This window comes from Rhinopithecus roxellana, chromosome 1 (genome assembly GCF_007565055.1).
Source record: "Rhinopithecus roxellana isolate Shanxi Qingling chromosome 1, ASM756505v1, whole genome shotgun sequence".
NCBI lineage: Eukaryota > Metazoa > Chordata > Mammalia > Primates > Cercopithecidae > Rhinopithecus > Rhinopithecus roxellana.
Window position 1 is genome coordinate 126,514,783 of NC_044549.1, and position 25,877 is coordinate 126,540,659.

Consider the following 25,877-nt stretch of genomic DNA (forward strand, 5'->3'; position numbering starts at 1 on the left):
TTGTGGGGTGGTGGGGGAGGGGAGGGGAGGGAACATAGAGGACGGATCAATAGATGCAGCAAACCACCGTGGCACACCTGTACCTATGTAACAAACCTGCACATTCCGCACATGTATCCTGGAACTTAAAGTAAAATAAATTTTAAAAAATTAAAAACATTTTTTAAAAGAAGTCTTCGGCTGAGCTATTGGTAGCCAAGCATTTACAGTTGCACCTTACTATTCTCCACACCAGCCTGTCTTGATGCCCACAATCCACTCTTGTGAGAAGGAGCTGGGTGACACAGGAGTCATCTAAGACAAGAGGAGAGGAAAGTTCCACCCATTGGATGTCTGTGTTTAAAACTAGATCCAAGAGCCAGACTCAAAACAATCTAAGTGCAGGAATGTCGTGTCTCAGCATGTACAAATTGCAGAAACGAAAATAGATAGAGGTTGCCTGGGAGGGAGACCAGTGGAACTTTATGAACTTCAGGGTGGAGTACTCATAGGCTGCATCCAGAGCAGAGCAGGCGAGCTGTTCCTCCAATGAGCACAAGATGCTCCTATAAGGCTAGTGGCAGTCAGACAGGTTATGTTCAATTGAAGGAGTCAAGTAACCTTCATCCAGTGAGTCTTCTGAAACATCCCGCTCTTCTACCTCCAGGAACTGCCTGCTGAGCCTGGAGGGTGGAGAAGACTGAAGATAAACACCAGAGGGAACCAAAACCACAGTGCCCAGGTGACTAAAGGGAGGCCTCCAGGAAAGGCCAGAGAAAGGAAAGGGCAGGCCCCTCAGAGAAACAGAAAAATCTTTCCCCATGTGGGGCAGAAGAGAGAGAGCAGCAGAGGCTCGGTGCACTGGGCAGACAATGAGCTGAGGAGGAACGAGATGGAATGATCCCTGTACAAAATGGCCATGACACACAGGGCACATGGAGGGACATCAAGGTGCATTCAGCACTTTTGCATTAACTGTGTTGAAAGCAGCATGCAGTGGCAACATAAACACGGGCTCTTGAGTCTTCCTAGAATCTTAGAGATATCATATCTTCACCGTTTCTTTTTCTCAATATTGTAGCATGATATGAAGTTTTTCATTCACTTTGATGCTATCATATACTTGCACACATGGTAACACCAAGACACAGCCATCAGATGTGCATCTCCAATTCACATTAAGCAATAAGAATAGAAAAGGGGACTGCAGAAAACATCTGTGATAGATCAGTTCAACTGAGTCAACTGAAGACAGGTTAGTACAATTGAGAGGAATCAATAAGAGAGGATAATATAAATACAGTATACAATGAAAACAGGCAATGCTAATAACATAAATATTTCATGATTGGCTGAACAGATGGAACAAACATTCAGCACATTCTGTTTTTTCCTGCATCTGGAGTCTCCGGATGTCCACACTGAATTAACTGTCTGCAATTCCTTAGAGTTACCTGGGGCATGATGGGTCTTGGACCTCCTCTTTGTTATGTTTAAGTTCTGTAAATAATTTCAGACAGGGAGAGACAAATCAAGCAGATTCTCCTACACCCATGAATAATCCACCATCCAGTCCTAACACAGAGCCATCAGTCTCCTCAGTGTGAGAAGAGGACACTGTGAGAGAAATATTTCGGGAGGCCTGAGGTCCTGTCATGATAGAAATGTCTTGGGTTTCCCTGAGCCTAGGGGTGAAATCTCCCTATTCTTGTAGATCATTATCTCAATATGATCTGTCCTGAGACTGTGCAAACAGGTAAACAATACTTTTTCATACCAATTCAAAGCAAATACCCCCAGATGTTTTCTAGAAAGGAAACTGCAATATTTAGCCTTCTCTCATCAAATACCCAGATTGTTCACAGCTTAGAGCATTTTAAACACTGAAATTGGAAGTGTGAAGGGTATCTACAGACCCTTGAATCAAAATTAATCTCTCAAGCTACATGGTAACATTGGCTATTTGGGCATCTAGGAGTGACAGTGCTCAGTCTTGCTTCCAGAAACATGCCAGCAAGGCAATGGCCTGCTTAGCTACAACAAGCCAACATCAAAGACAGAGAATGGGCCTGGGTTCAATGAAACCTTGGTGCCATCTTCCACAGAAAGGTAGACAAAGATGCCACTGACCTTGGGTAGTCATAGAACTTCAAGGGACATGGTTGGGAAAAGAAATTTATAAGGAACACAATAATAGCTGGCAAGACAAATTTTATTCAAATTAAGACATCTCACAGACACCTCTTGGATATATGCTGCACAGGTTGGTGTGAATTTGTCACATCTGTCTTGGGTCCAATATCCTGACAGTGGACCCAAGATGACACAGGCATGGCCCGAGACAAGGAAGAGAGCAGAGCTCACTGACCCAACCCATGTCAGTGTTTCAAATTCAACTCTAGAATCTGATTCAAAACAACTCGTGTCTATGATTCCTGGGCACATTGATGACTCTCTAAGCCCACTCTGGGGCTCAGGGTGCAAGGATTATGAGGTCTACCTGAGACATCATTTGGATGTTTATCACATTCACAGTAGAGCACTCCTCCCTCATCAGGAGCCAAGCGGACTTACTAGTCCTCAAATGAGTACAAGGTGCTTCTGTAAGATAGATTGGAGCCAGACAGGTCAACAGGAATCAAAGGAGTCAAACAACATCCATCCCATAACTTTCAGGGGACTTCCTGCTCTGCCACCTGTGGCATCTCCCTGCTGAGACTCATGGGGTAGGTTAGACTGAAGGTCTGAGGTTAATTCAAGGGGGCCGGGGACCATAGACTCCTAGATGGATTTGATGGAAGGCATAAGGCAACGGTTGCAGAAAGCAAAGGGGCTGACCCAATAAAAGGTACAAATTATTCTCTTCATGGTGGGACAGAGTGTGGCTGCCGTCAGATGTTGAGAGAGAGAGAAAGATAGAGAGAGACAGAGATAACATGTGTTTGGTGAATTGCCCAGATTAGAAACTCATGGGAAAAGAGAAACAAAACTCTCATATTTTGACATAATGTGGAGTTGATTTTGTTTTTTTTCAAGTTTCTTCTCTTGTGTTCAAATACTTGCCAACATGCTGACACCAAACCGTTATCTCACCCTGGATTTAACCACATGGAAGAGGACAGGTGATATGAGGAAATCCATGAGTTTGGTGAGTTCACTTGGGTCAACTGATTGTACATTACTGTGCTTGAGAGAGATTAAGCAGTTGAAACCAGGCTGAGGCAGGAGGATCACTTGAGCCAGGGAGGTCAAAGCTGCAGTGAACCATGATTGCACCACTGCACTCTACCTGGATGACTGAGTGAGACTCTGTCAAAAAAAAAAGAAAAAGAAAGAAATTGAAATCTATATGAGTACCACAGCAATAGAAAAAAAAAAATTGTTCAAAAGAATAATTCGTACATGACCAAATGGATAAAATACTTCTATTCGGCCAGGCATGGTAGCTTATGCCTGTAATCACAGCATTTTGAGAGGCCAAGGTGGGCAGATCACGAGGTCAGATCGAGACCATTTTGGCCAACATGGTGAAACCACGTCTCTACTAAAAATATAAAAAATTAGCCCGGCGTGGCGGCAGGCACCTGTAATCCTAGCTACTTGGGAGGCTGAGGCAAGAGAATCACTTGAACCTGGGAGGCGGAGGTTGCAGGGAGCTGAGATCACACACTGCACTCCAGCCTGGGTGACAGAGCGAGACTCCATCTCAAAAAATAAAAGAATAAAAAAAACTTCTATTCATCATTTCCTATTTTTCACTGGGTCTTCAGTCTCCAGATGTCACTATTGAACTAACATCCCACAAATCAGAGTTACCTGGAGACACTGGCTGTTTCCTTTCCTCTTCTTCATTATCATTTTGATTTTCTGCAAATAAGCGGGTCACGTTAAGCAAATTATACTCCACACATGACCAAATCAGTGTCCAATCATAGCACAAGGACATAAACATTCTCAGCATCAGAATATGGTATTCTCACAGAAAGTGTCTAGGATGCCCTAGGTTAAGTCTTAAGAGAAGTAGATGGGCCTGCTTTCCAGGTCCATGGGGCTGAATCTTCCTCTTCTGGTACATCATAATTCCATATCCTCTGACTAAGCCTGTTAAAGAGTTAAACAAAACTTTTTCCCCAAGATCTTAGAAACTGGCCTAATTTCTAGAAGTATTGCTGTGATACTGTCTTGTCTCATCAGATGTCATTATTGTTGAATATTTAGAGGAGTTTACACACAAGACTGAACTGATGGATATATTCTAAAAACCCTTGCATAAAAGAGATTCTGTGATGTTACACAGAAACACTGCCCATGAGTAGAGTGGAGAACTCAGGGCCCAGCCTTGCTTTATGGAAACTTATAAGCAAGGTAAAGATAGAAGTGTTTGTGTCCTGGTTTCGAGGTAACTGCTAAGTTAACATAAGCCCACTTAAAGGAGATAGAGACTGGGCCTGAGAGCAGTGAACCCAGGGTAACAATGTCTCCAAATCTATAGGAAAGGCTGCCAATGGTCTTGAATAGGCATAGAAACTCCATGGACATTGTTCAAGGTCACAAATTACATCACTGCAGGGGACAAGAGGCATTGGATCCAAGGTAGGAGGTCTGACAGGTGCCTCCTGTATACCTCCTGTACACAGGTGGGTATGAGTTTATCACACCTGCATGGGACCCAATAACCTGATACTGGGGCCAGGGAGACTAAAGTATGACATGGGCTGAGGAGGAGAGGGAAGCCCCCTGACCCACCTGATATTTGTGTTTAATATTTAATCCTACTTCCTGATTCAAACCAATATGTATCTATAGGCCCTGTCCTCAGAGTTGACCTTTCTCAGCCTAGGCAGAGGTACAAAAGGACAAATAATATAGAGGCTACCTGGGAGAATGTTTAGCACTTCCTCTTCCCCTTTGTAATGTGAAGATTCACTGCCTACATCCAGAGCAGAGTCGACTTTCTCTTCCTCACGTGTGATTTTGGCACACCTCTGAGGCAGGTGGGAGTCAGGAGGGTCACGGCAAATTGAACAAGTGGCAGAATATTCCTCCAGTGAATTCTGAGGGACTTCCTTTCCTTCAGTCTCCTGTACCTCCCTGATGAGCCAGGTGGGTTAGAGATGACAGAGGTGACAGAAGATTAAACCAAGAGGGATTGGACCCCAGGGAGTTTTAGAGAGTTTTGACAGGAGGCATAAGAGAGTGGTCCTGGCTGGGCACAGTGGCTCACGCTTGTAATCCCAGCACTTTGGAAGGTTGAGGCAGGCGGATCATGAAGTCAGGAGATCGAGACCATCCTGGCTAACATGGTGAAACCCCGTCTCTACTAAAAACACAAAAAATTAGCCGGGTGTGGTGGCGAGTGCCTGTAGTCCCAGCTACTTGGAAGGCTGAGGCAGGAGAATGGCATGAACCCGGGAGGCGGAGGTTGCAGTGAACTGAGGCCTAGGCAACAGAGCAAGACTGCGTCAAAAAAAAAAAAGAGTTGTCCCAGAAAGCAAGGAGTGGCTCCCTTTTAGAGGGAACAGGCAATCCTCCTTCTGTCTGCAACAGAGTGTGGCTGCCATGGGGGCCAAAGAAGAAGAGAGCAGCTGGTGCTCTTTGCACTGGGCAGACAGGATCTGAGGAGGGAGGAGACTCAGCTATCCCCGTATGGTGCAGATGTGATATACAGCACACACGGAGAACCCTAACAGCTGCTACACCATGTGGCTAAGTTGGGTTGAATTTAACATACTCTTACCAAGGGAATATAGGCTGAGCCACTCCAAAGATTGCGTGCCTTCTAGGTCTTCTTCTAATATTCTAATATTGTGAAATAAAAAGTGAGTACTTTTGGTCTAGGTACTTTTCTTGGTGTGCAACTTTGCTAGTTACTTCCTAAATCCTTTCCTTGTTAGCTCTTTGCTATTTATCTTACCTAACAAGAACCTAAATGACAACTACATAGGAAGCAAATAAACATCTTCTTCTAGCTTTCTTTTTCTTTTTCTTTTTTTTGAGACGGAGTCCCGCTCTATTGCCCAGGCTGGAGTGCAGTGGGATCTCGACTCACTGCAAGCTCCACCTCCCAGGTTCATGCCATTCTCCTGCCTCAGCCTACCAAGTAGCTGGGACTACAGGCACCCGCCACCATGCCCCACTAATTTTTTGTATTTTTAGTAGAGACGGGGTTTCACCATGTTAGCCAGGATGGTCTCGATCTCCTGACCTCATGATCCACCCACCTCGGCCTCCTAAAGTGCTGGGATTACAGGCGTAGGCCATGGCACCTGGCCTTTCTTCTAGTTTTCATTGCAGAAAAGAACAGTTCTAGTCAGTGTGTGCAGGAAATCCCTAAGGCTGGTAAGTTTGCCTCAGGTCATGCTTACAGGTACCACAAAGAAAACAGACAACCATGTTAACAGGGCTATTTTATTATTGAATGAGTGTGCTAAATTACTACAATCTGCAGTTTTGTTCGTCCTTGCATCTGGAATCCATGACTACCTTCACCTCCCTTGTGTTCTTTCTGAGGCCTTTTCCATATTTTACCTACCCATTACCAGCTCCTGATTGTTCATTGTTACCTGGGGGCAAGTGGTTCTCCGACTTTTTCAACCTTCTCATCTTTAACATTTTCATCCTCAACTTCATCATTTTCTGAAAACTAATGCAGTAGTGGCCATTTGAATATTTCCCACTTCACGCACTGCAAACACAGTGAGCCATATGACCACAGAGACATGAACATCTATGTACAAGTCAGTGTTGCACTGAAAGCTCTCATGTTTTGTCTTTACCTCTCATGTTTTCTGCCCTGGCGTGGTTTCGTGATCTATCAGACAATGTGTTTCTGATCTGGAGAGTCACCATCATGACATGGGCCAAAATTAAAAATACCTTTTCCCCCCGTATCACTGGAGGCTTGGCCCAGCTTCTCTCTGGACTTTGGCAGCTGTCTCCCCCATCTGGACACAAATCTGATTCCCAGGAACAGTCTCTTTGTCCCCTCACAGCTCTCACTAAAACCTGTTTCTTTCTTTTAGGAGAGGACAACCAACTCTGTCCCCCACCCTTCCATTCATTAGGAAACTTCACAGACCCTCCAAGTGGCTTCTGCTGTGTTGTCCCAGGAAATTCTCTCTACCGAGAGTGTTCCAGTCTTAACAACTTTCCTAACACCATGTGCTACTACATCAACTACCTTATCTAACATCACACAGTGAGGGACTTTGTCTTATTTTGAAATACACTCATGTGTGTTGCCACATTTGAATGCTAGATCTACCAGGCAAGAGATAATTTGTCCCCATTTCCAGTTAGACACAGACATCCAGGAAGGATAAATTGCTGGCCCACAGTTACTAAGACAGTGCTGAGAATAGAGTCTGGGAACTTCCATTCTCAGTCCAGGGCTCTCTTCACTCTAACAAGCTGCCTCCTGTCACATCCTCCTTCCTGTCCTTTAAAACTGGATGGATGCTGCCTCTTGGTCCAAAGACCAGTTCCATCAAGGAGGAAGGAGGCTTTTGCCGTACTGTGACCTCCAACTCCTGGCTTTCACATCTCTCTTCCTACACAAGAAGTCCTGGTCATGTCATGGCACTAACGTTTAGTGGAAAGAAAGACCACTAATAAAATTGTCATTATGCAGGTGTGGAGGTCTGGAGTCTTCTCATAAGCCTAGGACTCTGCGTCATCAGGGCCCATGACTACCTTACCTGGGCTGAGCTTGCGGACAAGGCACTCTGCCAGCCTGCGCCCCTCAGCCAGCTGCTCTCGGAGGTCCTGCCCCTGGTGGTTGTCAGGGTCATCATCAGTGAGAAGGGCCTTGAGATGCTGACTGAGTAAGAGGGAGGCCTCTCTCCCTCCCCGTAACTTCTTCCTCAACTGGGTCAGCTCTAGTGCCTGAGCGTGAACTAGGGCTTTGTATCACCTAAGGTAGGATAGTAGAGAAAATATAAGAGTGGAGAGGGATCAGTGATCAGTTCAAAGAATTGCAACAGAGATTTTTGTGAGAATATCCTCAAAGAGCCCTCCAAGCAGAATTTTAGCACGTTTGGTGAAATGCCTCTGACAAAGGGGAAAAAAAATTTTAATAAAATGCTTCCTCTGTATTAGAGTGCTCCTATAGGATTCCTCAGCATTCCATTCATCCTTTTCCTCTGTAAATAAAACTAGCTGTCTTCCCAAATTTGTTTCAGAAAGATGCCCCTTTAGTTTCTCACTTTGGTCGCGGACATTTCCATGTAAAAACGCACATAGTACATTACTCAGTGACTGGACACAAAGCCACACATAGAAATGTGGCCAGGTACAGCTGAGGTTATTCAGAAAGATGAAAGAATGCAAGAATGACAGGGTCAAGAAGATAACATTCTTTGAATGAAATAATGTGAAGCCAGTAAGTCAGGAGGTGATTCTAGGGATAAAGAAAACATGGTATTTATTTACAATGGAGTACTATACAGTCATAAAAAAGAATGTTATTTTTTCACTTGCTGCAGCATAGATGGAACTGGAGGTCATTACGTGAAGTAAAATTATCTAGTTACAGAAAGACAAACATCACATGTTCTCACTTATTTGTGGGATCTCAAAATCAAAACAATTGAACTCATGGTGATAGAGAGTAGAAGGATAGTTACCAGGGGTGGGGAAGGGTAGTGGGGTTGAGGGTATGAAGATGGTTAATGGATACAAAAAAAATAGAATGAATAAGACCTAGTATTTGATAGCACAGAACTGTGGCTATAGCTAATAATTTAATTGGTACATTTAAAAATAATTAAAAGAATATAATTGGATTCTTTGTAATATAAACAACAAATGCTTGAAGGGATAGATTCCTAATTTTACATGATGTTATTATAACCCATTGCATCTCATGCACCCCACAAATATATGCACCTACTATGTACCCACAAACATTGAAATAAAACATTTAAAAAGAGAAAATGTAGTGGTGATTACACAATATTTTGAATGTACTAAATGCTTCCGAGTTGTTCACTTTCCTTTGGTTAATTTTGTGGTATGTAAGTTTTGCCTTGATAATGACTTGTTTTGAGTCACAATTGTAGCCCGTAATTTACTAGTATTGTTGTTCTCTAATTGTTGTATACATGTTTGCATGGCATGTGCCTGCTATGTAAATTCCTGCCCTTCTCCTGGCCCAGATTAGCTCTTATTTCTCCAGCTGAGCTGCCCCCCTTCAGAGACTCACACACCTTCCACCTGCCTGCCCCACCACACAGAGCCTCCCTCACCTGAGCACCTCAGCTTGTGTTGACTTCTCTGCCAGCTTCTCCTCCTTGAACTGCATCTTCTCCCCCAGCACAGATTCTGTAATGCCTTTGTGCTCCTCACACTCCGAGAAAAGACACACCTGTCTCGGTGGGAGGTTGGACATGTCGCTGCCTACAGGGGAGGAGTCAGGATCCACCCCAAGGACACAAGGATCCCCGGTACCAGGCTCTCGGCGGCACTTGATGCTGTCACTTACAGGTACCACAGTGTCTGGCAGGAGCAGCCTCCTCTTTAGGTTTCTTTAAAGCAGATGCTCTGTGCTACCATCACTTCTCCTAGTGCAGCCAGCAAGAGCTTTGCCTTTTGGGCCTCAACAGAAGCGCCACATCTTTACCAACCTTCCAAATACAAGGCACCTGATACGCCCCAATTTATGGATGAGGAAAGAGAAACTCAAAGGCACATAAAACAACTAGAAAATATGACTCAACTAGAATAAGGCAGAGTCAGAATTCACATCCACTAAGGTGTGACTCTGAATCCCGGGCCACTTTGCCAAGCCTTGCAACCTCTCCTGTAAAACACTGAGCTGGAACATAAAGCAGTGATCTACTGTACCCTCGGGAAGGCCTCTAGAACTATGGGACTGATAGTTCTCTTGTATTGGGAATTTAAAGCACAAATATTGCCAAGATTTTAAAAAAATCATGTCTGAATACAATTAAGTGCAATGTGAGGCCTGAGACCATAAGTCCCTGAAGGAAATATGCCCAAATGCTAACAAAATATCTGCTAAATTAGGAATAGTAGAATGAAGAAGTAATAAATAGGTTTTGCTCTGTGCCAAGAACTGTTCTAGGGGATTTGAAAGAACAAGCTCCTGTACTTTATTGCAGCAATTTACAGAGGTGGGAATTATAGGACCCTATTAACAGATCAGGAGACTGAGGCAAAGAGAAGATAAACAACTTGGACTGGAGCCCAGGAGACTAGCCCAGGGTCCCTCCTCTCCACACTGCACTGTTACCTCAGCAGAGTCTTGGGCGCTGTCCTTCTTCCTCGTTAGGAATAAGAGTCTCTGCTCCAGGAAGCAGGACTTCCCTCTCAGCAGGGTCGTCCCTGCTCCTGATGCTGTCACTTACGGATACCACAGGTTCTATTCAGAGCAGACTCCTCGTTAAGGTCCTGGAAAGTAGGGACTATGAACTATCAGCATCTTTCTCCCAGTGTGGACACCACAGGGCTTTGCCTAATGGGCCTCAACAGATGCTTAAATTCTGCAAGATTTTATGTGGTACACAAAGGATCCTGGTAAAAAATGGTTCAGCTTGTTGCTGAGAAAATCAGGCAGTTTTATGCTTGCATCAGGCATCAATAACTGAGATTTTAACTCTAATCCCACCCTACACCCCACTTCAAATATAGAAAAGTTGCTAAACACTTTGTGTCCAGTTTTTTGATTCTCAGGAAAATGTGGTTTTATAAAATACCCACTTCTGCCTTTCTGGGAGTAGGGGAAGGATAAAGCTTATTTTGATGAAGAGAAGAGAGGAATCGGGTCTAAAGAGTGTTTAGTTTCTTAGAGAGAAGACAGTGATCATTCATCACTGGTGATAGTGAACCTATGGAACTTACTGTATTTCTGTAACTGGTTGGCCAGACAGTAAGCACAGCTTCAGAGACAAGAAATTTCTCTTTGAAGTCTTGGAACTGCTGTTCACTCATTTTCAGCTGTGAGCACAATTCCTGGTTGATTTCTAGGATGTTCGTTTCTGCTCTCTCATTGTACAAAGGACTGACAGATTCTGCTATGCTGGTGTTTGTGGCAGAAGAGGTAGAGCCAGGGACCGGGAGAAGAAACCCAAACACAAGATGGGTTAAAAACTAGTGAAATCATGAGGTCAGGAGTTCAAGACCAGCCTGACCAATATGGTGAAACCCCATCTCTACTAAAAATACAAAAATTAGCCAGGCATGGTGGTGCATGCCTGTAATCCCAGCTACTTGGGAGGGTGAGGCAGGAGAATCGCTTGAACCTGGAAGGCAGAGGTTGCAGTGAGCCAGGATCATGCCACCAGACTCCAGCCTGGGTGACAGAGCAAGACTCTGTCTCAAAAACAACAACAACAAAAAACCTAGTGAAATCAAACAGGTTTAGTGAGGACTGAAATTAACTGTCCTGAAATAACGGAAATTCTTAACTTACTGTTCAGGAAAACTTGATCAACACCCAACACCTCAAAGTCCTTAACTGCCAAAAACAAAGTTTAAGGTGCCAGAGCTTGGAGCAGAAGGCACTGCCTGTAGCTCAGACTCTGAAGGGAGTGAGGGAAGTAGTGTCCAGTGGGTCAGGTAATGGTCTACCGTCACTATAAGAGAATTAGAAGGTGGGATGTCATGGAATCTTGGAGCCCCTGCCTTCCACTTGCCTAGGCCATGCTGAAACACAAGGCCTCCTGATCTCCCCTAAGGGTCACCACCGATGGGGACACCTCCCTCAGCTGTCATTCTGGGTATTTGTGTACCCTTGTGACAATACCACAGACCTATCTCTTTCCCAATAAATCTAAGCATATTTCTCATTGTTCATCCCTTATGTGTATAAAATCATCAAGGCAGAAATAATTTCTCAACAGGTTTTATTCTCAATGGTTATGATGAAGTCACCCACTTTCTCTTTAAGTAAAAAACAGATCTGAAGGCTTTTCTACAAGTGAAAGATGTGGAACTTTTAGACTGCCATGATGTGCTTTTCTGGGTCTTCTGCAGTTTTCTCTGTATCCTCTAAAATATGTAGGACCAAAAGCAGAATATAATACTGCGTGAGTGAATAATTCATTTTCAAAATGTTTTCTATCTCAATATTCTTCTTGTGGCATCCCATTGTTACGTTGATTTCTATTACCGGGGTAGCACGCTGGCTTTTCATTACACTTAAGACCACATTGATATCCCTGCTGCTGAAGCTCTTCCCCTCTCTATGGGTTGGTTTGTTTTTTAATGTCTCTAAACCCTCCATTTCATACTTGTCAGTTATGGATGTCATTCTAGTACCACAAGAGCTCTTTTCAAGTGATCAAAATCATTTCCGTATATCTCCTGAAAACATGAAGTGACCACCTATCTTGGGAAGTCTTGTAAACCCGAGGCTATTTTGTTGTTTTCATTTCAGTCCCCCATATATTAAACAGAACAGGCCCATGAGTGGTTTTTATGAAATATTGCTTGTTAGATGTTTTTATAAGTTGGCCTGACACCATTGACTTGTGGTTGTCTTCCACTAAAAGAACATGGAGAGATCAAGGTCATGGTCGGGGGTGGGGCTGCTGATCTGCAGGGTCCATTTGCAGTAGAAGGTGAGGTTGAGTTAATAGGGACAAGCAGGGGAGAGTGATCCTCTGAATCACCTCCTCAGTTTCGCAGGTTTCAGTCCCCACCCAGGTTTTGTGAGCCTGAGACTTGGGAGATGGCCATCCTCAGTGGCCCACAGCCTGGGCCAGTGGGTGAGGAACATGCATCCCTCTCATACATTTGTCCTGGTAGGGCTTACCCCCAACACTTGGCAGTGGCAGCCCACACTTAGATTATGCACCACCTCCACCACAGCTGCAAGAACCTCCACCCAGCTGGCAACCAAGCCCCAGTGGCAACTTGTGCCTAATTCATGTCCCAGTCTCCATTCCAGTGGTACTTCCTTCCTGGCACCAGCAGCTTGTAGCCCATGCCTCACTTCTTAGTCCTGGCCATAGGAGCATTCTCAGCTCGTTCTGCAGTCTCAACAATGATAGCCCAAATTTCCATAATGCTTCTGTCCTGATGCCACTGGGCCCCAGGACAGCATGCAGTTTCCCAAAGTCTGTGTTTGAAAATGGCACCCTGTGGTAGCTGCTTAGTTTTCAGGAGGGGCATGGGACCCAGTTCGAGCTCTCTCCCTGGGGCAGTTCTGTCCCATGGTCTCACAGCAGCTGCCTATGTTAGTTTCAGGGGTTGGCAGAGTTGAGGTTGTCCTGTGGCTAGGATTGCAAGATTCCACGGAGGAGATGTGGGTTGCTCCATCTCTCACTTACCTATGTTGGGAAGTCACTCCTGGCTCCCAGTTGATCCTGACCAGCGGGCTGTGTCTCTCCTTTCTCCTTCTCCACATTTGGTGTTTCCTGTCACTTCTCTGTTGAATTCCAGCAGATACTCTTCGGTAATGTATTTGAAGTGTCACTGTCTATACACCATTTTGTTCTTTTAAGTGGGGGAGGCAGGAATGAAATGCTTCTAGTCAGTCATCTTGAAGCCTTTAGTCAAGGATTTTTAAATTTATTTTTTTCTAGGTATCACAGTAATTTTAGAGCTACAGTAGTAATAATAAACTTAAGATTCAGAATACATGCCAGCTCATCATCAACCCTTTAGCTGAGGATTTTTAAAAAGCCATTGGCCAGGTGAGGTGGCTCACACCTGTAATCTCAGCACTTTGGGAGGCCGAGGTGGGCAGATCACGAGGTCAGGAGTTCGAAACCAGTCTGACCAACATGGTGAAATCCCCTCTCTGCTAAAAATACAAAAATTAGCCAGGTATGGGGGCATGCACCTGTAATCCCAGCTACTCAGGAGGCTGAGGCAGGAGAATCGCTTGAACCAGGAGGCAGAGGCTGCAGTGAGCGGAGATCGCACCATTGTGCTCCAGCCTGGGCGACAGAACGAGACTCCATCTAAAAAAAAAAAGAAAAAAGCCATTATAAATATGGACTTCTAGAGACATGCAATATCATTTTTTAAAAAGACTAAATGGATGGAACTGACAGCAGATTAGACATTAAAGAAAAATGAGATCCATGAAATTGAAAACATAGCAATGGGAATTGGCCAAAATAAAATACAGGGAGAAAACACTGGAAAAAAGTGAACAGAGACCCTCCCTGTGATCTGTGGGAAAATATAAACTTGTCTAACATAGGTATAGCCAACATTCTGAGGAATAGAGAAAAAAAATTTCTCTATAAAATGTTAGAAATTTAGAAATTTAGAAAAATTTAGAAATTTTAGAAATTGTAGAAATAATGGCCATTATTTTTCCAACTTTGATGAAATTATAACCCCACAGATCCAAAAGCTCAGTAAACACTATGGTCTTAAATGCACATAATGATCAAATCACTGAATATCAATGATAAAAAGAAAATCATAAAAGCAGCCAGAGGAAAAAGACATATTAATTATGTGGGAAAGAAAAAGGATAAAATTAACAGAGGACAGAAACTTATCAGAAATTATGTAAATTGGAACAAAATTGAACAGTGCCTTTAAATACTGAAAGAAAAAACAAAACTGTCAACCTAGAATTCTACATGCTAGAATTTGAAAAAGAAAATATCTTTCAAAAATGAAGGCAAAATAAAGACTTTTTGCAGACAAAGAAAAGCCAAAATAATTCAGTGCCAGCAGAACTTCACTACAAAAAAATGTTAAAAGAAGTCCTTCAGGCCAGGCGCAGTGGCTCACCCCTGTAATTCCAGCACTTCCGGAGGCCGAGGATCACCTGTCAGGAGTTTGAAGTCAGGCTGGCCAACATGGCAAAACCCTGTCTCTACTAAAAATATAAAAATTAGCCGGACATGGTGGTGTGTGCCTGTAATTCCAGCTATTTGGGAGGCTGAGGCAGGAGGATCGTTTGAACTTGGGAGGCAGAATTTGCAGTGAGCCAAGAACGTGCCACTGCACTCAAGCCTGGGCAACAGAGCAAGACTCCGTCTCACCTGACGACCCCGCCCAGGCCTCGGATCTGATCACATAGGACAGTATGCACCTTAATATCCAGAAGAAGAGGCACAAAATGTTCAAGTGATGTTTAGAAACAACTTGGGAGGGTGCGTCAGTGAAATCATGCAGCCATCAGGACACAGGCTCCAGGACGTGGAGCATCATCCTCTCCTGGCTGAAAATGACAATGATGACTCTTCATCGTCCTCCTCTCAGGTTGACGTGGCAGACAGGGTCTGGTTCATCCATGACGGCTGTGGCATGATCTGTGCTGATGTGACATGGCTTCCGGTCATCTATGCAGACTTCATGGTGACTTTCATCATGTTGCTGGCTTCTAAAGCCTTCTGGTACTCTGTGGTCAATGGGGTCATCTTTAACTACTTGGCTGCGTTTGCCCTGTTGTCCCACCTGAGAACCATGCTCACCGACCCTGGGGCAGTACCCAGAGGAAATGCTACAAAAGAATACATGGAGAGTTTGCAGCTGAAGCCCAGGAAAGTGATCTACAAGTGCCCCCAAGTGCTGCTATATCAAACCAGAGCTCGCCCACCACAGCAGTATTTGCAAAAGACATGTTAGGAAAATGGATCATCACTGCCTGTGGGTGAACAATTGTGTAGGAGAAAAGAATCAAAGATGTTTTGAGCTCTTCACTATGTATATAGCTCTGCCTTCAGTCCATGCTCTGATTCTCTGTGGATTTCAGTTTATCACCTGTGTCTAGGCAGTGGACTGAATGCAGTGATTTTTCACCTCCATTCACTGTAATCCTGTTGTCCTTCCTGTGCCTGGAGGGTCTTCTGTTTTTCACTTTCACTGCAGTTACGTTTGGCACCCAAATCCACTCCATATGCAATGATGAGAGGGAGATCTAGTGATTGAAAAGCAAGAAGCCCACATAGGGAGTGGAAGCTTCCCAGGAAGGGATGAAATCAGTCCTTAGGGACCCTGTTACTCCCCTAGATGAATCCCTTTGTCAGCTTCTGTTTTAGGCGACTGCCCAGGAGACCCAGAAAAGGCAGTCTGGAGTTCTCAGTGTGTGGCCTGGCTCATCAGGCTGCAACTTACTTGCTCACAGACTTCCACTTATTTATTTGGGGTCTGACAGGTATCGACAGCTCATCTGTGACCAACAGGACAACTGGAACCTACACAAACCAATTGCTTGCAGCAAGCAGAGTTTTATAAATATTTATAGTCACAGATGGCAGAGTCTCCACACCAGAAGAGGCTCTCCTCAGTCCCCACCTGTACAACCATGGACAGGTGATAAAATAGGATCCTTGAGTCGGGCGCGGTGGCTCACGCCTGTAATTCCAGCACTCTGGGAGGCTGAGGCGGGTGGATCACCTGAGGTCAGGAGTTTGAGACCACCCTGGCCAACATGGTGAAACCTCATCTCTACTAAAAATAAAAAATAAAATAAAATAAAAGCCGGGTGTGGTGGTGCACGCCTGTAGTCCTAGCTACTTGGGAAGCTGAGACAGGAGAATTGCTTGAACCCAGGAGGTGGAGGTTGCAGTGAGCCAGAGATTGAGCCACTGTACAGCAGCCTGGGCAACAGAGTGAGACTCTGTCTCAAAATAAAAATGAAAAAACAGAATCCTTGGTGCAGAGCTTAAAATTATGCCAGAAAGCAAAGAGCTCCCCTCCTCGGGGACTTGCCTTAAACTGGCCTGGTTTGTACATTTTTTGCTGGATGCATCAAGAAGCAATCTGTGACAAATTCTGAGGCTCTTCCTTTAAGCCTGCCGTCCACGCTAAGAGAAGTTGGTGTCTCCCTCCTGGGAACTGTTTTGCCTTTTGTTCATCTGTAAACTGTTTTGTTTTTGTTTCTAATTACTCTCTACCCTACCCTATCCGAATTAGGGCTTCTACCACTGCTGATGAAAAACCACAAAGGGGCCTACTTGAGCCAACATCTTAGCTAAGTGAGTAAACCTGCAGGGGTTTGGTAGTGGACTCTGTCACCACAGAAGCATGTGCGCCTTTGGGAGAAGGATTGCGTCACAGCCAGAGGGACAAAGCGTGGATCCTGGAGAAACGAGTTTCCAGAGATTGTTTTGCATATTCATTTGCACATCATTGTCTGGGTTGGACATGGGTATTGGACTTCAGTGAGGCTTTAAATATGTATATCCTGTTATCAATTTAAAAAATTATCCAAGTGGTTGAATCCTGTGAGACTTGGCAAGTGTGTGCAAATCAAGTATACGTGACTTTTCAAGCTCTTCTTTCAATGTAACTTTTTTTGTTTTTTCGAGACGGAGTCTCGCTCTGTCGCCCAGGCTAGAGTGCAGTGTCACAATGTCAGCTTACTGCAGGTTCCGCCTCCCGGGTTCATGTCATTCTCCCGCCTCAGCCTCCCAAATAGCTGGAACTACAGGCACCTGCCACCATGCCCAGCTAATTTTGTTTTTGTATTTTTAGTAGAGACAAGGTTTCACCATGTTAGTCAGGATGGTCTCGATCTGCTGACCTCGTGATCCACCCGCCTCGGTCTCCCAAAGTGCTGAGATTACAGGCATGAGCCCCTGCGCCTGACCTCAATGTAACTTTTATATGAAATAAAGTAATTAATTGACAGTTTAAAAAAAAAGAAAAAAGTATGGGCATATTTTTTCTTTTGTTCACATTTGAGCCCCTCTGGGAACAGTATACTTTTGCATTTTGTCCCCCAAAAATTCACATGTTGAAGCCCTAGCCCCCAGTGCCACTGCATTTGGAGATAGCACCTGTAAGGAGGGAATAAAGATTAAATAATGTCATAAGGGTGGGGCTCTAATCCAATCTGACTGGTGTCCTTATAAGAATAGAGGGGGAGGGTCCGTTTCAAGATGGCCAAATAGGAACAGCTCTGGTCTGCAGCTCCCAGCATGATCAATGCAGAAAATGGGTGAGTTCTGCATTTCCAACTGAGGTACCTGGTTCATCTCATTGGGACTGGTTGGACAGTGGGTTCAGCCCACAGAGGGTGAGTGGAAGCAGGGCAGGGCGTTGCCTCACCCCAGAAGCACAAGGGGTTGAGGGATTTCCCTTTCCTAGCCAAGGGAAACCAAGACAGACTGTAACTGGAAAAACAGGACACTCCTACTCAAATACTGCTCTTTTCCAATGGTCGTAGCAAACAGTACACCAGGAGATTATATCCCATACCTGGCTCAGTGGGTCCCATGCCCACAGAGTCTTGCTCACTGCCACTGCTAGTGCAGTAGTCTGAGATCGACCTGTGAGGCAGCAGGCCAGCGGGGGGTGGGGGGGGGAGGGTACAGGGGCGGGGGGCGGGAGGGTACGGGGGCGGGGGGCGTCCGCCATACCTGAGGCTTGAGTAGGTAAACAAACCAGCTGGGAAGCTTGAAATGGGTGGAGCCCACTGGAGAGCTGCAAGGCTTGCTGCCTTTATAGACTCCACTTCTGAGGGCAGGGCACAGCTAAACAAAAGGCAGCAGAAACTTCCACAGGCTTACACGACCCTGTCTGACAGCTCTGAAGAGAGCAGTGGTTCTCCCAGCATGATGTTTGAGCTCTGAGAATGGACAGACTGCCTCCTCAAGTGGGTCCCTGACCCACATGTAGCCTAACTGGGAGACACCTCCCAGTAGGGGCCGACTGACACCTCATACAGGTGGGTGCCCATCTGGAACAAAGCTTCCAGAGGAAGGATTAGGCAGCAATATTTGCTGTTCTGCAGCTTCCGCTGGTGATACCCAGGCAAACAGGGTGTGGAGTGGACTTCCAGCAAACTCCAACAGACCTGCAGCTGAGGGACCTGACTGTTAGAAGGAAAACTAACAAACAGAAAGGAATAGCATCAGCATCAGCAAAAAGGACATCCACACCAAAACACCACCTGTAGGTCACCAACATCAAAGACCAAAGGTAGATAAAACAACAAAGATGGGGAGAAACCAGAGCAGAAAAGCTAAAAATTCTAAAAACCAGAGGGCCTCTTCTCCTCCAAAGGATCACAGCTCCTCGCCAGCAATGGAACAAAGCTGGATGGAGAATAACTTTGATGAGTTGACAGAAGTAGGCTTCAGAAGGTCAGTAATAACAAACTTTTCCGAGCTAAAGGAGGATGTTCGAACCCATCGCAAGAAAGCTAAAAACCTTTAAAACAGATTAGACAAATGGTAGTGTAGAGAAGATCTTAAATGACCTGATGAAGCTGAAAACCGTGGCATGAGAACTATGTGACACATGCATAAGCTTCAATAGCCGATTTGATCAAGTGGAAGAAAGTGTATCAGTGATTGAAGATCAAATTAATTAAATAAAGTGAGAAGAAAAGTTTAGAGAAAAAAGAGTAAAAAGAAATGAACAGAGCCCCCAAGAAATATGGGACTATGTGAAAAGACAAAATCTACATTTGATTGGTGTACCTGAAAGTGATGGGGAGAATAAACTGAGTTGGAAAACACTCTTCAGGATATTATCCAGGAAAACTTCCCCAACCTAGCAAGGCAGGCCAACATTCAAATTCAGGAAATACAGAGAACACCACAAAGATACTCCTTGAGAAGAGCAACCCCAAGACATGTAATTGTTAGAGTCACCAAGGTTGAAATGAAGAAAAAAATGTTAAGGGCAGCCAGAGAGAAAGGTCGGGTTACCCACAAAGGGAAGCCCATCAGACTAACAGCAGGTCTCTTGGCAGAAACTCTATAAGCCAGAAGAGAGTGGGGGCCAATCAATATTCAACATTCTTAAAGGAAAGAATTTTCAACCCAGAATTTCATATCCAGCCAAACAAAGCCTCATAAGTGAAGGAAAAATAAAATCCTTTACAGACAAGCAAATACTGAGAGATTCTGTCACCACCAGGCCTGACTTACAAGAGCTCTCAAAGGAAGCACTAAACATGGAAAGATGGAAAGGAACAACTGGTACCAGCCACTGCAAAAGCATGCCAAATTGTAAAGACCATTGATGCTATGAAGAAACTACATCAATTAATGGGCAAAATAACCAGTTAACATCATAATGACAGGATCAAATTCACACATAACAATATTAACCTTAAATGTAAATGGGCTAAATGCTCCAATTAAAAGACACAGACTGGCAAACTGGATAAAGAGTCAAGACCCATCAGTGTGCCATATTCAGGAGACCCAATTCATGTGTAAAGACACATATAGGCTCAAAATAAAGGAATGGAGGAACATCTACCAAGCAAATGAAAAACAACAAAAAAAGCAGGGTTGCAATCCTAGTCTCTGATAAAACAGACTTTAAACCCGCAAAGATCAAAAGAGACAAAGAAGGCCATTACATAATGATAAAGGGATCAATTCAGCAGAAGAGCTAACTATCCTAAATATATATGCACCCAATATAGGAGCACCCAGATTCATAAAACAAGTCCTTAGAAACCTACAAAGAGACTTAGACTCCCATACAATAATAATGGGAGACTTTAACACCCCACTGTCAATATTAGACAGATCAATGAGACAGAAGGCTAACAAGGATATCAGGACTTGAAATCAGCTCTGCCTCAAGCAGACCTAATAGACATCTACAGAACTCTCCATCCCAAATCAACAGAATATACATTCTTCTCAGCACCACATCACACTTATTCCAAAACTGACCACATAGTTGGAAGTAAAGCACTCCTCAGCAAATGTAAAAGAACAGAAATCACAACAAACTGTCTCTCAGACCACAGTGCCATCAAATTAGAACTCAAGACTAAGAAACTCACTCAAAAAAGCACAACTGCATGGAAACTGAACAACCTGCTCCTGAATGACTACTGGGTAAATAACGAAATGAAGGCACAAATAAAGATGTTCTTTGAAACCAATGAGAACAAAGACAAAACGTATCAGAATCTCTGGGACACATTTAAAGCAGTGTGTCGAGGGAAATTGATACCACTAAATGCCCACAAGAGAAAGCAGGAAAGATCTAAAATTGACAACCTAACATCACAGTTAAAAGAACTAGAGAAGCAGGAGCAAACAAATTCAACAGTTAGCAGAAGGCAAGAAATAACTAAGATCAGAGCAGAATTGAAGGGAATAGAGATGTAAAAAACCCATCAAAAAAATCAATGAAACCAGGAGCTGCTTTTTTGAAAAGATCAACAAAATAGACTGCTGGCAAGACTAATAAAGAATAAAACAGAGAAGAATCAAATAGACGCAATAAAAAATGATAAAGGGGGGGCGGAGCAAGATGGCCGAATAGGAACAGCTCCAGTCTCCAACTCCCAGTGCGAGCGACACAGAAGACCGGTGATTTCTGCATTTTCAACTGAGGTCCTGGGGTCATCTCACTAGGGAGTGCCGGACAATCGGTGCTGGTCAGCTGCTGCAGCCTGACCAGCGAGAGCTGAAGCAGGGCGAGGCATCGCCTCACCTGGAAGCGCAAGGGGGAAGGGGATCCGTTTTCCTAGCCAGGGGAACTGAGACACACAACATCTGGAAAATCGGGTAACTCCCACCCCAATACTGCGCTGTAAGCATACAGGCACACCAGGAGAATATATCCCACACCTGGCCGGGAGGGTCCCACACCCACGAAGCCTCCCTCACTGCTAACACAGCAGTCTGCCGCGATCTATCCGCAAGGCAGCAGCGAGGCTGGGGGAGGGGCGCCCGCCATTGCTGAGGCTTAAGTAGGTAAACAAAGCCGCTGGGAAGCTCGAACTGGGTGGAGCTCACAGCAGCTCAAGGAAGCCTGCCTGTCTCTGTAGTCTCCACCTCTGGGGACAGCGCACAGCTGAAGACCAACAGGGAAGTAGCGGGAGCCGGTGCAGACGCGAACGACTCTGTCTGACAGCTTTGGGGAGAGCCGTGGATCTCCCAACGCGGAGGTTGAGATCTGAGAACGGACAGACTGCCTGCTCAGGTGTGTCCCTGACCCCTGAGTAGCCTAGCTGGGAGAAATCCCTCACTAGGGGCAGTCTGACACCCCACACCTCACACGGTGGAGTACACCCCTAAGAGGAAACTTCCAAAGGAAGAATCAGACAGGTACACTCGCTGTTCAGCAATATTCTATCTTCGGCAACCTCTGCTGCTGATACCCAGGCAAACAGGGTCTGGAGTGGACCTCAAGCAATCTCCAACAGACCTATAGCTGAGGGTCCTGACTGTCAGAAGGAAAACTATCAAACAGGAAGGACACCTATACCAAAACCCCATCAGTACGTCACCACCATCAAAGACCAGAGACAGATAAAACCACAAAGATGGGGAAGAAGCAGGGCAGAAAAGCTGGAAATTCAAAAAATAAGAGCGCATCTCCCCCTGCAAAGGAGCGCAGGCCATCGCCAGCAACGGATCAAAGCTGGTCAGAGAATGACTTGGACGAGAGGAGAGAAGAAGGCTTCAGTCCATCAAACTTATCAGAGCTAAAGGAGGAATTATGTACCCAGCGCAAAGAAACTAAAAATCTTTAAAAAAGAGTGGAAGAATTGACAGCTAGACTAATTAATGCAGAGAAGATCATAAACGAAATGACAGAGATGAAAACCATGACACGAGAAATACGTGACAAATGCACAAGCTTCAGTAACCGACTCGATCAACTGGAAGAAAGAGTATCAGCGATTGAAGATCAAATGAATGAAATGAAGCGAGAAGAGAAACCAAAAGAAAAAAGAAGAAAAAGAAATGAACAAAGCCTGCAAGAAGTATGGGATTATGTAAAAAGACCAAATCTACGTCTGATTGGGGTGCCTGAAAGTGAGGGGGAAAATGGAACCAAGTTGGAAAACACTCTTCAGGATATCATCCAGGAGAACTTCCCCAACCTAGTAGGGCAGGCCAACATTCAAATTCAGGAAATACAGAGAACGCCACAAAGATACTCCTCCAGAAGAGCAACTCCAAGACACATAATTGCCAGATTCACCAAAGTTGAAATGAAGGAAAAAATCTTAAGGGCACCCAGAGAGAAAGGTCGGGTTACCCACAAAGGGAAGCCCATCAGACTAACAGCAGATCTCTCAGCAGAAACTCTACAAGCCAGAAGAGAGTGGGGGCCAATATTCAACGTTCTTAAAGAAAAGAATTTTCAACCCAGAATTTCATATCCAGCCAAACTAAGTTTCATAAGTGAAGGAGAAATAAAATCCTTTACAGATAAGCAAATGCTTAGAGATTTTGTCACCACCAGGCCTGCCTTACAAGAGACCCTGAAGGAAGCCCTAAACATGGAAAGGAACAACCGGTACCAGCCATCGCAAAAACATGCCAAAATGTAAAGACCATCGAGGCTAGGAAGAAACTGCATCAACTAACGAGCAAAATAACCAGTTAATATCATAATGGCAGGATCAAGTTCACACATACCAATATTAACCTTAAATGTTAATGGACTAAATGCTCCAATTAAAAGACACAGACTGGCAAACTGGATCAAGAGTCAAGACCCATCAGTCTGCTGTATTCAGGAGACCCATCTCACATGCAGAGACATACATAGGCTCAAAATAAAGGGATGGAGGAAGATCTACCAAGCAAATGGAGAACAAAAAAAAGCAGGGGTTGCAATCCTTGTCTCTGATAAAACAGACTTTAAACCATCAAAGATCAAAAGAGACAAAGAAGGCCATTACATAATGGTAAAGGGATCAATTCAACAGGAAGAGCTAACTCTCCTAAATATATATGCACCCAATACAAGAGCACCCAGATTCATAAAGCAAGTCCTTAGAGACTTACAAAGAGACTTAGACTCCCATCCAATAATAATGGGAGACTTCAACACTCCGCTCAACATTAGACAGATCAATGAGACAGAAAGTTAACAAGGATATCCAGGAATTGAACTCATCTCTGCACCAAGCGGACCTAATAGACATCTATAGAACTCTCCACCCCAAATCAACAGAATATACATTCTTCTCAGCACCACATCGCACTTATTCCAAAATTGACCACATAATTGGAAGTAAAGCACTCCTCAGCAAATGTAAAAGAACAGAAATTATAACAAACTGTCTCTCAGACCACAGTGCAATCAAACTAGAACTCAGGACTAAGAAACTCAATCCAAACCGCTCAACTACATGGAAACTGAACAACCTGCTCCTGAATGACTACTGGCTACATAACGAAATGAAAGTGGAAATAAAAATGTTCTTTGAAACCAATGAGAACAAAGATACAACATACCAGAATCTCTGGGACACATTTAAAGCAGTGTGTAGAGGGAAATTTATAGCACTAAATGCCCACAAGAGAAAGCAGGAAAGATCTAAAATGGACACTCTAACATCACAATTAAAAGAACTAGAGAGGCAAGAGCAAACACATTCAAAAGCTAGTAGAAGGCAAGAAATAACTAAGATCAGAGCAGAACTGAAGGAGATAGAGACACAAAAAACCCTCCAAAAAATCAATGAATCCAGGAGGTGGTTTTTTGAAAAGATCAACAAAATTGACAGACCACTAGCAAGGCTAATAAAGAAGAAAAGAGAGAGGAATCAAATAGATGCAATAAAAAATGATAAAGGGGATATCACCACTGACCCCACAGAAATACAAACTACCATCAGAGAATACTATAAACGCCTCTACGCAAATCAACTAGAAAATCTAGAAGAAATGGATAATTTCCTGGACACTTACACTCTCCCAAGGCTAACCCAGGAAGAAGTTGAATCCCTGAATAGACCAATAGCAGGCTCTGAAATTGAGGCAACAATTAATAGCCTACCCACCATAAAAAGTCCAGGACCAGATGGATTCACAGCTGAATTCTACCAGAGGTACAAGGAGGAGCTGGTACCATTCCCTCTGAAACTATTCCAATCAATAGAAAAAGAGGGAATCCTCCCTAACTCATTTTATGAGGCCAACATCATCCTGATACCAAAGCCTGGCAGAGACACAACAAAAAAAGAGAATTTTAGACCAATATCCCTCATGAACATCAATGCAAAAATCCTCAATAAAACACTGGCAAAACGGATTCAGCAGCACATCAAAAAGCTTATCCACCATGATCAAGTGGGCTTCATCCTTGGGATGCAAGGCTGGTTCAACATTCGCAAATCAATAAACGTAATCCAGCATATAAACAGAACCAAAGACAAGAACCACATGATTATCTCAATAGATGCAGAAAAGGCTTTTGACAAAATTCAACAGCCCTTCATGCTAAAAATGCTCAATAAATTCGGTATTGATGGAACGTACCTCAAAATAATAAGAGCTATTTATGACAAACCCACAGCCAACATCATACTGAATGGGCAAAAACTGGAAAAATTCCCTTTGAAAACTGGCACAAGACAGGGATGCCCTCTCTCACCACTCCTATTCAACATAGTGTTGGAAGTTCTGGCTAGGGCAATCAGGCAAGAGAAAGAAATCAAAGGTATTCAGTTAGGAAAAGAAGAAGTCAAATTGTCCCTGTTTGCAGATGACATGATTGTATATTTAGAGAACCCCATTGTCTCAGCCCAAAATCTCCTTAAACTGATAAGCAACTTCAGCAAAGTCACAGGATACAAAATTAATGTGCAAAAATCACAAGCATTCTTATACACCAGTAACAGACAAACAGAGAGCCAACTCATGAATGAACTTCCATTCACAATTGCTTCAAAGAGAATAAAATACCTAGACATCCAACTTACAAGGGATGTAAAGGACCTCTTCAAGGAGAACTACAAACCACTGCTCAGTGAAATCAAAGAGGACACAAACAAATGGAAGAACATACCATGCTCATGGATAGGAAGAATCAATATCGTGAAAATGGTCATACTGCCCAAGGTTATTTATAGATTCAATGCCATCCCCATCAAGCTACCAATGAGTTTCTTCACAGAATTGGGAAAAACTGCTTTAAAGTTCATATGGAACCAAAAAAGAGCCCACATTGCCAAGACAATCCTAAGTCAAAAGGACAAAGCTGGAGGCATCATGCTACCTGACTTCAAACTATACTAC

At 44.0% G+C, this 25,877-nt stretch overlaps 1 non-coding gene and 2 pseudogenes across 1 annotated transcript; 1 reads left to right on the forward strand and 2 right to left on the reverse strand.

Moving 5' to 3' along the window:
• Positions 1 to 553: 553 nt before the first annotated feature.
• On the reverse strand, positions 554 to 11,787 carry LOC104659992 (annotated as a pseudogene).
• Positions 11,788 to 13,523: 1,736 nt separating this feature from the next.
• Positions 13,524 to 13,602, reverse strand: LOC115892183. The gene has a single exon (XR_004052067.1). It is a non-coding gene; the product is annotated as a small nucleolar RNA SNORD45 (small nucleolar RNA).
• Positions 13,603 to 15,078: 1,476 nt separating this feature from the next.
• Positions 15,079 to 16,146, forward strand: LOC104659991 (annotated as a pseudogene).
• Positions 16,147 to 25,877: the final 9,731 nt, after the last annotated feature.